Source organism: Typopeltis vanoorti, chromosome 20 (assembly GCF_054136105.1).
Source record: "Typopeltis vanoorti isolate ZY-2024b chromosome 20, IOZ_Tvanoo_1.0, whole genome shotgun sequence".
NCBI lineage: Eukaryota > Metazoa > Arthropoda > Arachnida > Uropygi > Thelyphonidae > Typopeltis > Typopeltis vanoorti.
The window spans coordinates 94,952,520-94,960,277 of record NC_143568.1 but is presented as its reverse complement, the minus strand read 5'-3'; positions in this window follow the sequence as shown (position 1 = coordinate 94,960,277).

Here is a 7,758-nt window from a genome sequence, read left to right as displayed (position 1 = left end):
TCTTTAAAATTTGTATTTGATCGATACTCTTGTAAGAATATTTTTAAGTTTTCGACAGATTGTAAAGCAAGTGTAATGTTCATATTTTCGTCTTGAAGCATTTTACCCACAGGTTTATTCTGTTAAGTAAATCATGCCAAGTTATACGAGAGCAAATAAATTTGTAGTCCTTTATTTTAGCACATAATGTTTGTGCTTCATACTGAGTTTCTTTATTAAAATTTTCATTATTTAAAATTTCAAAAAGTGCATCGTAAATTTCTCGTAACTGATATCGTAGAGGGCGGATTGCATTAATTTTACTTTCCCATCGCGTTTTTGATGGCTGTTTCAATGTTAAATTTTTTATAAACTTTAAAAGGATTGCCCTACGTTTGTAAGAGAATGAAAAAAAATTGTATATTTCTTGAATAATTGCAAAGAAACTAATTGTATCTGCATTCACTTTGGCTGCATCTTTAATGATTAAATTTAGAGTATGAGCAGCAAATGGCCACGTAAAAAGCTCGAGGATTTTTGTTCAAAAGGAAATTTTGGAGCCCATATTTTTTTCACGTTCATATTTGCCGCATTGTCATACCCTTGACCTCGCATGTCTTCAATGGGGATTCCATTTTTCCAGTTGTTCCATTATTGTTGCACAACATAAACCACGTCCTGTGGAATCTGATATCGATTCTCGTCGCGACGGGAGGAATCTTTGTCTGGACGATTTCAATCGAAGGTGAGTTAGCCGATCTCATACGGAGGTAGCAGGGTTTTTTCTCCCGGAAACTCGGGTTTTTCATCTCCCGCATACAGACAAATCGGCCCTTCAAAACACACGCAATTTACAGACAAAAAATACTAGTTGTGGTAGTTGTGAAGGTGGGCGGTAGATGGCGTTGATAGAGATGATTCGTAGTGGAGGTTCGGTGTAGTGGTTGAGGCAGTTGTAGGTGTCCTCCCGCGATGAGTCTTCGGACTCCTTGGAGGTGTCACGAATAATAATAATAATAATAATAATAATATATCTACAAAACCTAAAAGGTTTTTCCTGATCTTGACAATTCAATTGTCACAGGAAACAAAGCGAATAGTAATAATGGTCATTTGTTCTGTTTTACTTGCATCAGTTGTGCAGTCTAAAATTATGGAATAATATTTAGATTTTAGAATTGATAATAAAATTGTATCCCTGATTGCGTTACTTAAAGTTTCCAATATTTCATTTTGACTGTCTTTACTCAAATAGCGAACTCTATTGTTTCAATGTAGGGCCCTTGGAACATGATTTTTCCATAACGGGATCAAACTTCGCAAACAGTTCGACTAATTTTAAAAAATTGCCGTTATTCCTTTCATATAATTTATCAGATAATCCGCGAAATGCTAAAGTTTGGCTACCAAGGAATTTCATAATTTCAATCAAGCGTTCTAAAACACTCGTCCAATGTTTCTTTTCCATTTCATACATGCTTTGAGTGGCAATCAATAGTAGTTTTGATTATTAAATTTTTATCAAGTTCCTTCCATTTTAAGAAATTTTTTGTGAGTTAAACTAGTCTCATGTCTATGCAAAGTTTTACTTAAATTTCTCCAATCGTTATAACCTTCTACAAGACTACTTGATTCAGTAGGTGCAAAACGTTTGCAACAAAAGCAAAAAACAGAATTTAAAGTTTCGGAATAAATGAGCCATGTTCTTGGTACGAGCTCCCCATTTTCCATTTTTCTATTATAATACGTGTCGCCCAATTCACGACCTATGTATCTCTGGGATATATTATATTTTTCATTTGAACAGGCCCCCATATCAATTAAAACAGCTCGTAATTTTTCTTCAATATTTCCCCATTCACCTGGATCTTCTAAATTTACAGAGATTCACAATGTGTTAGTTTCGTGGTCAACTACAACTAAATTTCTCCTAACTGTTTTTCACTTAAATCATGCGTCTTGTTATCTTGTTCAGTTGCAATAGTACTTTCATGAAAACTGGATGATATGCACGGTTCTTCAACTCTGATTTCTGATGTATAGAGTTGGTTACAATCTGCATCAGAATATTTTAATAAATTTATTAAGAGCCCCAGTTTGTTTCTTAATAACCGCTTCTATCGCAGCATGACGCTTACGATTTTGTACACCCGATAACTTTTTTTTTTTTTTTTTTTTTAAATTTTTGATTCCATTTCTATTTTTTACCCATAAGAAATTATTACACAACACGACACAGAGACGAAATAATAGTCCACACTGCGCTGCTGTCAGTAGCCTACTGAGATGCGTACCATATGACTGGCTAACTAGCAACAAATGTTTTGTACGAAAATTCGTTTCTGCGCATAAAAACTGTTCACCGTTTCACTTTAGATAGAGGTAGGTCGACCGTGAAATGCGGTGATCAATACCCTTGGAGGGTAAAGGATGGCAATGCTGTAGCCAATGAAGTTCTAACTGAGGCTCGGCTATTGCTGTTATCCTCCTGCCATGATCAGAGTTTTAATAGCTCAATAACACCTTATCCCTACTCTCTCCTCTAACGGGGAAGATGAAAAGCAGTCTTGATTCGCCCCTTTAAGCCAGTCCTTATAAGGACTTTAGATAGACTACAGTAGACACAACATCCTGCAGGCAAGTTTAGCCTGCTCTCGCTGCAAAATTGTAAACAGCCGGCTGATCAAAGAGGCGGCAATATACAATTTTTTTAAATTTTTATTCGGTGTATCCGGCCTTATTTATTTTAATATTGATCATTCTAAGAATTTTTTGTTTTTATGATAAAAATTTCGTTTCCTAAAAATGAACTTATTAACCATGCTCCAGCAGCGGCGCCCACATGCACAGCATGCCCACTTCCGCTGCCCTGCATTACCCTATCATAAAATGCAAGTAAATTGCAAAAACAGGACCTAAACTTTACAAATCCATATTGAACATAATAAACAATGCTATGTCCATCAATTCAATCCTGTATTCTATTTCTAACCAATTTCTCCAACACCTTGACTGCAATTGCAGTTATACAGACTAGTCAATAACTGGAAACTTCTGTCCTAGAACCATACTTGTGGAGTGGTACTATTTTGCCTTCTTGCCATTCCTTAGGAACCCTATCCACTGCAAGACTTTCATTAAATAACCAAGGCAAGGGCATAGCCAACTGTGGTGCACATGCCTTAAGAATACATGGTGATATATCATCCATCTGATTCTTTCACTGTCAATTCTCCTGTACTTGCCTCCCTTCTATACATTGCACCACATCATTTACACCCATGTGATATATGCTGATAAAGTGCTCATTAAATTCACTATATCCTCTGCAACTGTTATTCTGCTGCCATGACTACAAACCAGTGTCAACCTGTCAATCATTCTTTCTCTTGCTTGCCATATAGCAGAAAAATCCCCTTGAGTTAACCTTGGCCTGACCAGTGAATTTCCTCTCATACTGTTCATCGCCAACAACTGTCTTGTACCTCCACAACAGCCTTTTCTTCTCCAGCACAGCATTTCGCTCCTACTTTATTTACTCATTTAACCTTTGGTATGCAGTTATACATTGCTTGTGTCAGATACTACCTTGTGAATTTCCATTTATTGTCAAAATCCTTTTCACTCAGCTCTTCTACACAATGTACTGATGCTAACTGAGTTAGTATCAGTACGTTGTGTAGCTCTTCTACACAATGTACTGATTCTACAGAGCTTCCTATAATCACCTGCTTTATACTTCTACATATATCCATTTTTGGTGGTAACCTTGTCTTGTTTCACCACTTCCCAAAAAATTCCTCATGATCACTCTCACCAACCAGCAACAGTGTCAACACCTCATTAACAACTACATCTTGTGAAGTTATCACCAAATTAAAAACATCTAGTTGCCTCTGTCACATGCTGCTTAAGATATTTAAGCAGCAGTCTCATAAATTCAACAAACTCACTCCTTGTTCCAATACACTACTCCTCTTTTCATTCTATATTCCTTTAATTAAAGTCTCCCATCAGGATCACCTTCTTTTTACATGCCCAACCAATTTGCCTAAATATTTCATAATCAGCATTCTCTGCATTTCCTGGCCTATAACAGCATTCCATCAGATATACTAGCCTGTTAATTTCAACCTCACACCACACAGAATCAAAATCTGTGCAAGCACTATCAACTTCCACACTTTGTGGATGCAATTCCCCTGCAATCATTAACAGCTCCCCATTCTCTTTTCACATTTCTATCCTTCAGGAAAATTATATATCCTTCCATTTCTATCCCCGACATCACATCCTCCTCAAACAACCAAGTTTTACTTATTCCAATTATCTTTGGGCATACTGACTCATTTAATTTAACAAACTCAGCTCTCTAGTTTTTGACAAGAGAGCTGAATTTGTTAACTACTCTTTCTAAATGCCCATTTAAATAGACAAGCCATCAACTTTAAACCATTCCAACTTTCCTTCCTTCAAAATTCACTCCACAGATTTACAAATTGACCACCCTTTGCCTCACACATCTCAGCCATCTTACTATTCATTATATCTTGTTAGATACTGAATGGAGAACTTCTTGGCAAGTTATTCATTCAGGATCTAACATGTAAGCTTTACAAAATTACCAAGAAATTTGCATAATACCTGCTTACCAGCGGAAGGTGAGAAACACCTAAGTTGTTGTATATGAAAGTATGTATCAGTATGAGTAATATATTGGAATTTATTGTAAAATGGAAAGCTAAAAATCAAGAATAATGTCGGATTAGCATTTCATGTAAAGGAATAATGGCTTAATTTATGTATTATCAAACTATCATAAAATCGTAAGTCGCTAGGTAAGACATGATTAATAGGATCAACGGTCACATCTAAGCCACAAGTACCTGTTGTAACGCCGAAGGCTGTAGCTACAGGGAAGGCTGACGTAAGCGCTTTTCCTCAAAAACAACACCTAATAGCAAGGAGGGAAAGCAAGGGGATCAATCTCAGGGTGATGTAAGCTATGGATCATGCGAAAAATAATACAGAAAAGAGGGCGCTGAGAAAAAGTATTTAAGGCAATATGCACCAAGCTCAAAGGCTTTTTTTTCCCTGTTTTCTTTGGGGGATTTTGAAGATCGAGGACTCTCGACGAGTGATCGGAGATAGGACAAGCCGAGGGTGGTTTGTCGACGACAGCCGACCATATTCATGATCTGCACTGAGAAGTATTCCGCAGAGATCCATATGAGAATCAACAGCTCATGAATGGTGCCAAATGCTGAACGACCCACCAGAGCGAGCGGAGAAAGCTCGTAGCAACAGCTATTTCTTGATTTGTGTCCGGTAGCAGAGAACGGAACAACTCAGTCACAAGACGAAGGATGACCCGAGCAACATGTGGCAGCTAATAGACCGTCGGAGGGACTTGGTAAAGTAAATATTCTTTAGTTTTATATCTTGAGATTGTTTAAAGGTAGAATTTGTGTCTTGATAAAGCAAGACTGAAGACATTTTAGAGAACTTTGATAGGATAGAGTAACTACAGCCAATTCTATTAGACAAAGAATTGTATATCATAAATCTCTAACGTGTATATGATTGAATTAGTGAAAACCCTTTATTAACTGAGTAAACTTAACTAAGAGAGAAATGATTTGAGAAGTGTCTATCTAAAGTAAAAATGTGAACGAAGGAACTTAACTTGAGTGTAACATTGTTTAAATTATCCATTTGTATTACATAATTTTGCATGTCAGTTTATATGAGAAGGTCAGATTAGTATTGAACAGTTTGTATAGATAAGCATAAGACATTCACTTAGCTAGCAATGCAGAAGTTTTGATAATTTAATACACGATTTTGTGTACCTGCTTTTTTTAGCATTAATAAACATGTTTTGTTACTTGAAACCGAGTCTTGACTGAATTCGAGGTGTCAGCCTATCACTTATAAAATTCGAACCAAATAGCGGGAAAGAGTTTAGAAAATTATATAATCGAGATTAGATCTTAGGTCACGACTGCAAGGAACCGAGAATTTAGATATACTATATACTCGCATGTGAATTTAGATTAACATATATGCCTAAAACCTAGGAATATTTCCCTGAGCCTGAATTATATTCTTGTTATAGAAAGCTGGCTGGCGCAGTTAAAATATAAATTTGATTTTTCTAGGGAAAAATCAAATTTATGGGTTGACTCCTAGGGATATTTCCCCTGAAGAGGAAATATCCCTAGGAGTCAACCCAGGTTATATATGGTAGCCAAGATATTAAGATATAAGATAGAGAGGTAGAGAACAATATATATATATATATATATATAACAAATAACGATAAGCAAAAGTTACAATCTGCTCTCCTTCTCAATTCAATATTGTCATATCTGAGCAACACGCCTACAACTTTTCCAACAACACAATTATTCTTTACCTGCCGCAATAACTTCTTCAAGTCTCTACCAAATTCTTTTTTCCCCAACTAAGTCATTTGTGCCCATAATTTTGACACACAGTCTTTCCTTTTCTACACTGCATCAGTTATTTGTTTCATTGTTTCACCAGGAAAGCATGTTTTATGGATTTTATTAGTCATTGCATCTCTAATGATTGAGTCCCCGAACAGTGATGTACGACTATCCTTTGATTCTTTCTTCATGCTACTAACTTTCTCCTTCTCATCAGCCTATCCTCTTCCAGATGTTTCATTTTCACTAACTCTTGTTTAAGCTCTATGACTACGGTCCTGACTCTTGCTCCCATTTCTAATTACTCTAATTATTATTATTATGACCAGGGAGTCCAAAGATTCATCGAGAGAGAGTGTGCCAACAGCATCGAATGACTGTCCCTTCCAACTACTAACTGAGCTAAAACTTAACTTTTTGCTGAGCCATTAGTAGCAGAAACTTTACCAATCAGGCAACCTTAAGACACTTTTCACGCTCGCTAATGCTTTCCTTTCTCTCACCCAAACAGTCCACAAATCTTTCACATTTTTTGGTGCATACATACAGCAATTTTTGCAATGTATCCACTGTGAACAACCCATGGCAGAGCTAAATCTTCATACCAAAGCCTTCTGTGCTGCCAATGTGTGTTTCTTTATGGACACCACTTTCAGAAGCAGTATGAACAAACAAATAGCAAAACACAATATAAACAACAAAAAATTCTAACAACAACAATACTGAAGGACACTTGTATCCAAACTGAAAAAATGCAGCATAATTTGCAATAAAACTTTTCATTTCAAAACATTTAAAAACACTTATATAAATAAAAAAAAAGTGTCAAAATTATTAGTTTTTGACACTTTTTTTTTATTTTTATTTTTAGTTACATTTTTTTTTTTTTTTTAACAGTCAAGTCATTCTGTGCTATTTTTGGCCACTTTCATAATATATAGGAAATTGCAGTTCAGGGAGAACTTCAACTTCTTATAGATTACTACCACTAGATTCTCAGTCTAATCAATTTTTTTGCTATGCATTATAAATTAAAGATGCCAAGAAATGATATTCTTGGTTTAAACCTTTTCACACTCAGCTTGTAATCTTCTCAATCCAAAATACATAACCTTATGCTTTGCAAAACTGAATGGCAACTGTCATCCTTTGTCATCTGAAGGTTTTTGAAGGATGTATAAGCAACTCTGAAAATCTGTTTGAAAGCATTTTAAGGATGTTCAAAAAATAAGAGCTTAAAAATCAGTTTTGGCCATTCATGCAACAAATTGAAAGACATAAAATAGTCTGGAAACCAAAAATGTTATTCATATAGTTCATAATAGAT